General features: G+C 41.9%; 1 pseudogene; it reads right to left on the minus strand.

The window, feature by feature from the left end:
• Positions 1-6637, minus strand: part of LOC135575027 (protein mono-ADP-ribosyltransferase TIPARP-like) — a 19604-nt pseudogene extending 12967 nt beyond the window's left edge.
• Positions 6638-7983: the final 1346 nt, after the last annotated feature.

Here is a 7983-nt window from a genome sequence, read left to right on the forward strand (position 1 = left end):
CACTGGTAGTTACAGTAACTATACAGGTTATTACACTGGTAGTTACAGTAACTATACAGGTTATTACACTGGTAGTTACAGTAACTATACAGGTTATTACACTGTTACAGTAACTATACAGGTTATTACACTGGTAGTTACAGTAACTATACAGGTTATTACACTGGTAGTTACAACTATACAGGTTAACACTGGTAGTTACAGTAACTATACAGGTTATTACACTGGTAGTTACAGTAACTATACAGGTTATTACACACTGGTAGTTACAGTAACTATACAGGTTATTACACTGGTAGTTACAGTAACTATACAGGTTATTACACTGGTAGTTACAGTAACTATACAGGTTATTACACTGGTAGTTACAGTAACTATACAGGTTATTACACTGGTAGTTACAGTAACTATACAGGTTATTACACTGGTAGTTACAGTAACTATACAGGTTATTACACTGGTAGTTACAGTAACTATACAGGTTATTACACTGGTAGTTACAGTAACTATACAGGTTATTACACTGGTAGTTACAGTAACTATACAGGTTATTACACTGGTAGTTACAGTAACTATACAGGTTATTACACTGGTAGTTACAGTAACTATACAGGTTATTACACTGGTAGTTACAGTAACTATACAGGTTATTACACTGGTACAGTAACTACAGGTTATTACTGGTAGTTAACTATACAGGTTATTACACTGGTAGTTACAGTAACTATACAGGTTATTACACTGGTAGTTACAGTAACTATACAGGTTATTACACTGGTAGTTACAGTAACTATACAGGTTATTACACTGGTAGTTACAGTAACTATACAGGTTATTACACTAGTTACAGTAGTATACAGGTTAACTGGTACAGGTTATTACACTGGTAGTTACAGTAACTATACAGGTTATTACACTGGTAGTTACAGTAACTATACAGGTTATTACACTGGTAGTTACAGTAACTATACAGGTTACACTGTTACACTGGTAGTTACAGTAACTATACAGGTTATTACACTGGTAGTTACAGTAACTATACAGGTTATTACACTGGTAGTTACAGTAACTATACAGGTTATTACACTGGTTAGTTATTACAGTAACTATACAGGTTATTACACTGGTAGTTACAGTAACTATACAGGTTATTACACTGGTAGTTACAGTAACTATACAGGTTATTACACTGGTAGTTACAGTAACTATACAGGTTATTACACTGGTAGTTACAGTAACTATACAGGTTATTACACTGGTAGTTACAGTAACTATACAGGTTATTACACTGGTAGTTACAGTAACTATACAGGTTATTACACTGGTAGTTACAGTAACTATACAGGTTATTACACTGGTAGTTACAGTAACTAACTATACAGTTACAGTAACTATACAGGTTACACTGGTAGTTACAGTAACTATACAGGTTATTACACTGGTAGTTACAGTAACTATACAGGTTATTACACTGGTAGTTACAGTAACTATACAGGTTATTACACTGGTAGTTAGTAACTATACAGTTAACACTGGTAGTTACAGTAACTATACAGGTTATTACACTGGTAGTTACAGTAACTATACAGGTTATTACACTGGTAGTTACAGTAACTATACAGGTTATTACACTGGTAGTTACAGTAACTATACAGGTTATTACACTGGTAGTTACAGTAACTATACAGGTTATTACACTGGTAGTTACAGTAACTATACAGGTTATTACACTGGTAGTTACAGTAACTATACAGGTTATTACACTGGTAGTTACAGGTAACTATACAGGTTATTACACTGGTAGTTACAGTAACTATACAGGTTATTACACTGGTAGTTACAGTAACTATACAGGTTATTACACTGGTAGTTACAGTAACTATACAGGTTATTACACTGGTAGTTACAGTAACTATACAGGTTATTACACTGGTAGTTACAGTAACTATACAGGTTATTACACTGGTAGTTACAGTAACTATACAGGTTATTACACTGGTAGTTACAGTAACTATACAGGTTATTACACTGGTAGTTACAGTAACTATACAGGTTATTACACTGGTAGTTACAGTAACTATACAGGTTATTACACTGGTAGTTACAGTAACTATTACAGGTTATTACACTGGTAGTTACAGTAACTATACAGGTTATTACACTGGTAGTTACAGTAACTATACAGGTTATTACACTGGTAGTTACAGTAACTATACAGGTTATTACACTGGTAGTTACAGTAACTATACAGGTTATTACACTGGTAGTTACAGTAACTATACAGGTTATTACACTGGTAGTTACAGTAACTATACAGGTTATTATTACACTGGTAGTTACAGTAACTATACAGGTTATTACACTGGTAGTTACAGTAACTATACAGGTTATTACACTGGTAGTTACAGTAACTATACAGGTTATTACACTGGTAGTTACAGTAACTATACAGGTTATTACACTGGTAGTTACAGTAACTATACAGGTTATTACACTGGTAGTTACAGTAACTATACAGGTTATTACACTGGTAGTTACAGTAACTATACAGGTTATTACACTGGTAGTTACAGTAACTATACAGGTTATTACACTGGTAGTTACAGTAACTATACAGGTTATTACACTGGTAGTTACAGTAACTATACAGGTTATTACACTGGTAGTTACAGTAACTATACAGGTTATTACACTGGTAGTTACAGTAACTATACAGGTTATTACACTGGTAGTTACAGTAACTATACAGGTTATTACACTGGTAGTTACAGTAACTATACAGGTTATTACACTGGTAGTTACAGTAACTATACAGGTTATTACACTGGTAGTTACAGTAACTATACAGGTTATTACACTTACACTATACAGGTAGTTACAGTAACTATACAGGTTATTACACTGGTAGTTACAGTAACTATACAGGTTATTACACTGGTAGTTACAGTAACTATACAGGTTATTACACTGGTAGTTACAGTAACACTACAGGTTATTACACTGGTAGTTACAGTAACTATACAGGTTATTACACTGGTAGTTACGAGGTTATTTTGGAATGGGGGCTCTCCAGTGGCGCAGTGGTCTAAGACACCGCATCTCAGTGCAAGAGGCGACACTGCAGTACCTGGTTCGAATCCAGGCTGTATCACAACCGGCCGTGATTGGGAGTCCCATAGGGCGGCGCACAATTGGCCCAGTATCGTCCGGATTTGGCCTGGTGTAGGCCAAATAAGAATTTGTTCTTAACTGACTTGCCTAGTTAAATAAAGGTAAAAAAAAAAAAAAAATTAAGTAAAAATAATCATGTTTGGGAATCTGTCACTACTATACTAAGTTACTACCAGGAAAGCCTAATATCGCTAGGCCTAATATCCCACCCACAGAATATGCTTTGCATATTTGGCTGCATTTGGGTTCTCACAGACAGGGGCGTATCCTGTGGGTGGGAAGGTATGCATGCAGTTTCAGTTTAAAACTTAAAAATCAACAACACGCACACGCAGGTCACACACATGCGTGCATGTGGTGAAATAGCTAACTGTGTCACTGTGTGAATGTGCAGTGTATAGCTTGAACCACAGCACGCTTTGTGTGCCTGTTCGCTATCGCTTGCCAAGTGCTTGTGTGTGTGAGAGAGAGAGAGAGAGAGAGAGAGAGAGAGAGAGAGACAGAGAGAGAGACAGAGAGACAGAGAGAGAGAGAGAGACCGAGAGAGAGAGAGACAGAGAGAGAGAGACAGAGAGAGAGAGAGAGAGAGAGACAGAGAGAGAGAGAGACAGAGAGAGAGACAGAGAGAGAGAGAGAGAGAGAGAGCTAGTGCCTGTATGTCAGTGACGGCACCAGGCAGCAGTAGGTCATGCAAGTTCCTAGCTCTAACAGCACTTCCTGGTTTGAGCTGTTTCAACCAATGAGGAAGCTAGGTTTGGGAGCAGAAAACGCAGACTCACTCTATTGCAGGAATGAAAAGTGCCATAACAAATGATACTCGAAGAAGAACTGAGATACCGGAAGTCAGAGAACCAAAACGACTCAGTCAGTTAAATATGACCATACACACACACGCGCGCACACACACACACACGAGCACACGCACCTACAGAAACAGATATATCAAACAGCAGGCTATGCAGACAAATTGTATCTATTATCATACGCTACCCATTCATGTTTTTGTATGTTCTTATATAATATAATAGAATAAACCAATGACATCAGGCAACACCCAGGCCATGATTACAGACACTTGTGTATGTCCTATGAAGCTATATAAACTAGTGACCCACAGTGTTTGTCATTATAGCCTGATGAAGACAGTTTGTCTGTCCAAACAGTTGGCTATTAGGTTATTCAATTATTGTGTCTAAGCTCCTAGAGAGTCTCTCCTTGTCTATAGCGAACAACATTGTTTTCTCATATCAAAGCACTCCTATCTTAAAACTGTAAATACAATCTCAGCTCTGTTAGGCTACTTTTACACAGAACGTAGAACAGAACAACAAAAGAAAAGCACTTACTGATATTTGAGCCTGACTTGCTCATTGTCCGGATTGCAGTAAAGCCTCTCCAACTGTTCCTGTGAATCATCCGCCACGCTTTGCCAGCTTTCAGTATCAGTCCTGCGGATCTGCCAGTGGTAGGGTAGCACAGTATGGTGGTAAGCGCAGTCACTCCCGTACACACACAACCCCTGCAGGAAATCCACGCAGATGGAAACTGCGTCGGCTTGGTGCGTGTGATACTGGAGCTGGGTTAAGGCAGATCAAACACTAGATCCAGGGAGGCCTCTTCGCTTTTATCCTGAAATATCTCGCCTTTGTCGGCCTGAAGACTGGGGTGTTCGTACTGTCTTTGATGGTCAGACAATCTGGCCCCTGCAAGGCTTTAGAGGCGAAGAGGTCACTCATCGTGTTGCCCCCTGGCTTGGAGGGGATACTAGAGGGTATCTGGTGTGGGGGTTGCTGCCCCCACCTCGCGCCCCGGGGACACGTTTGAGCTGGAATCTGCGTTCGTTCGGGTCTATTGTCACGCGCTGGAGATCTACCGGTATCTTGGTTACCCCCCTCTCTGTCTCCTCCAACTCGGCGGCGGTGTCCGCCATTTCTGTGTCAGTGTCGCCGGTAATCATAGCCGTTACTCCGGTAGCTCCCGAATCTTTCAGACACACAGGCCCACCAATCCGCGCCTGTTTGACCACCGCCGCAGTGCACAGGTTCCCCGCTGTCCTTGTCGGAGGTTCCGGGAACAAACACCCCGTCTCCGGTAACAAGTGCATCTGTACTCAGTAATGTGGTCAGGATTGGGTCCTGGAGCGCGCGGAGGCATTTTGAGTCTAGTTTCCTCGGTCCTTTTTTTTTTTTTAAATAGGGCTTCACTAACGGGATTTTGTCGGTAAGTCTAATCGATTGTTCCGTGAATTCCCGGTCCCCCATACTCATATCCAAAGCGAGTCCCGTTCCGCCGTCCAGGACCTTGTCGGTTGAGGCTGTCGGTTTCTGCAGGCTATGCAAAGTTGTATCCATGGTTGCCTGGGGCTCTCCTATAACCCAACAGTCCTGAAAGAGGCGGAAATAAATGATAAGAGAGAGTGAGAGAAATAACACTCCTAAATGTATGCCTCATAGGTTTCGAAAGTCCTGGGCATGTGTCATTAGATAACAAAGGTGTTAGTCAGCCCATTCAGAGTCAATAACCATTGCGTTTCACTGGGTGATAAACAATAACCGTAATCTTGAAACCAATCGTTTATTTTCCTCGGTAATGTTACAATGATTCAACTAGTATCCTGCTTACCATTTAGCCTTATAGAAGCTAGAATAGAAACTGGGGGTCTCCCAAATTTAGAAACATTATTACTTTCAGTCAACGACGAGCGTCGTGATGCATCTACACTGCGTTGGCTATAAGCCTACAGCGCGAAACAACCCGTGTCCAACCTTAACGTTCTCGATAAGAGTATTTTGATCAGCGGAGGCGGATAAACGGGGGTCTACCGTATACGTGCAAATTACAAATCGCTGCTCGAGCAAGTTTGCACGTAGGCCTATGGTCTCAGTTAAAGCGATCCACAGACACGCACCGAGGAAAGGGGGACTGCGGCGAACCGCACAAAGACTCGACCCAGCCACTGCATTCCCTGGTTGTAACGATCACGAAAAGGCCTTCATCCTCTATATAATCACCTATAGGTCTGAGCCTAGTCAACGACTAGAATAACACGGTGTTATAACGCACATATTCCGCATACAAATTAGGTTTATGCGCAAAACCCGCATTTCAGCAGGTTTTATCCAGAAAACCTGCGTGGGTGTTTGACATCAAATACATTGCTGTGCAACGTAGCACACTGCTATATCATTTCTAAATTTTACCAAAAAAATCCCTTCCGGGAGTCATGTAGATCTGGTGCGCTGCGCAAAGGACTGCAATATAGTCGATCTCAACACGCATACTGCATAGGTGCCCCGGCTGGCTAGGTGATTTATTATAGCGTTGCTTTCACAGAGCCCGTTTACAATTCAAAGCGTCCAAACACACACAGATCCTATTCCTACCTGTGTAAAATCCGTTCTATCTCTTCCTTGCAATTGTCTTCTAAACCACTTAATCCTTGTCTGGTCATGAATGTATAGATATGTCGTCCTAGGTGATCTGCGTTTGGCCTGCTGGTACGGTGCTGAGGCAATGCGTGACAAAGCGGCTGTAAGTCGTTCTCCACTGGGCTCAGTTCCGCCAACTCCTGTTGTGGATAGAGGCAGCTGTTGCAGGGAACGCTCAGTCCTCTCAGCCACTCACGAAGCTCCTCACCCCGGTCGAGGGGCGGGACTTGGCATCAAAGGAGAAGAGAGAGAGAGAGAGAGAGAGAGAGAGAGAGAGAGAGAGAGAGAGAGAGAGAGAGAGAAAACGAAACTGGGGTGTCATAGGGGGAGGTAAAGCAGAACGTTGTGCTGTGTTCGTCAGGCGCCTGATCAGTAGTAGTAGGCGTTCTAACTGTGTTTACAGTGAGATAGGTGGTCTCACCCCTCCTGTCCTTGTTTTACTAGAAGTGAGGTTCTTCTCATACTGATTGAGTGACAGCATTTCCGGTAGGCCTACAGGATGAGTGGATTATGGTAAAACAAACACATGCAGGATGTAGGTTTATGACAGTCAGAGGTTTCATACCCATGGGGCATTTTGTGGGTTGAAAACAAATCTAACATGATCTTCATTTTTTTTAAATGTGTCTGTAATACCATTGACCATGTAGTAATTTTATGAAGTTGGCTTTAGTCCAATTAGGTTCTCAACCCCACAACCTCACAACTAGCTACCAAGAAGCCATTTCAGGTGACCAATCAAGATAGATAGTCTAACTACAGTATCTTAGCTGGCATGCCTGCTGGCAAGGTTGGTAGAAAAGCAGGCTACTACTAAATGTCAGCGGCGACCGGTTATCCAGGGCAGAGCCCCACCTTTCTAGCTAATATATATATTTGTTTTTCCCAAGTTCCCATGTATATATATATATATATATAGAGAGAGAGAGAGAGTTATATTGAGTTAATAAAGCTGCATACAAAAATGTCTCTTTTTTGATTTCTTGAGTATGGCAGCTCAAAATGCAGGTGTTTCAGCCCTAGCCCAGCGCTTTCTGTGGTGGTGGGGCAGCCAGAGGAAAGCACAGAGCGTAGGGGTTGGTAATGTTCTCTAGTTGCACCGTGATTGGCTCAGTGTTCTGTCGCTCAAGGGACAGTGCGCCAAATCAGCTCTGGGTAGAGCTTGAAAATTAAAGCCCTTTTGGTGCTGCCATAGCAGCCAGCCTCAATCAATTTGCCTCTACAACCTAACCTTAACCATTTGACAAGCGGACCTGGACAGATCTACCTCTTAACCCAACCACGCCTGACCCATGGGCCCACACCACCCCTCGAGCATGAGCATATGTGTGGAGTGCACCTCCTTCCCTTCCGTCCCGGACACATGGCAACCAACTCAAAACTA

This window comes from Oncorhynchus nerka, linkage group LG14 (assembly GCF_034236695.1).
Source record: "Oncorhynchus nerka isolate Pitt River linkage group LG14, Oner_Uvic_2.0, whole genome shotgun sequence".
Classification (NCBI taxonomy): domain Eukaryota; kingdom Metazoa; phylum Chordata; class Actinopteri; order Salmoniformes; family Salmonidae; genus Oncorhynchus; species Oncorhynchus nerka.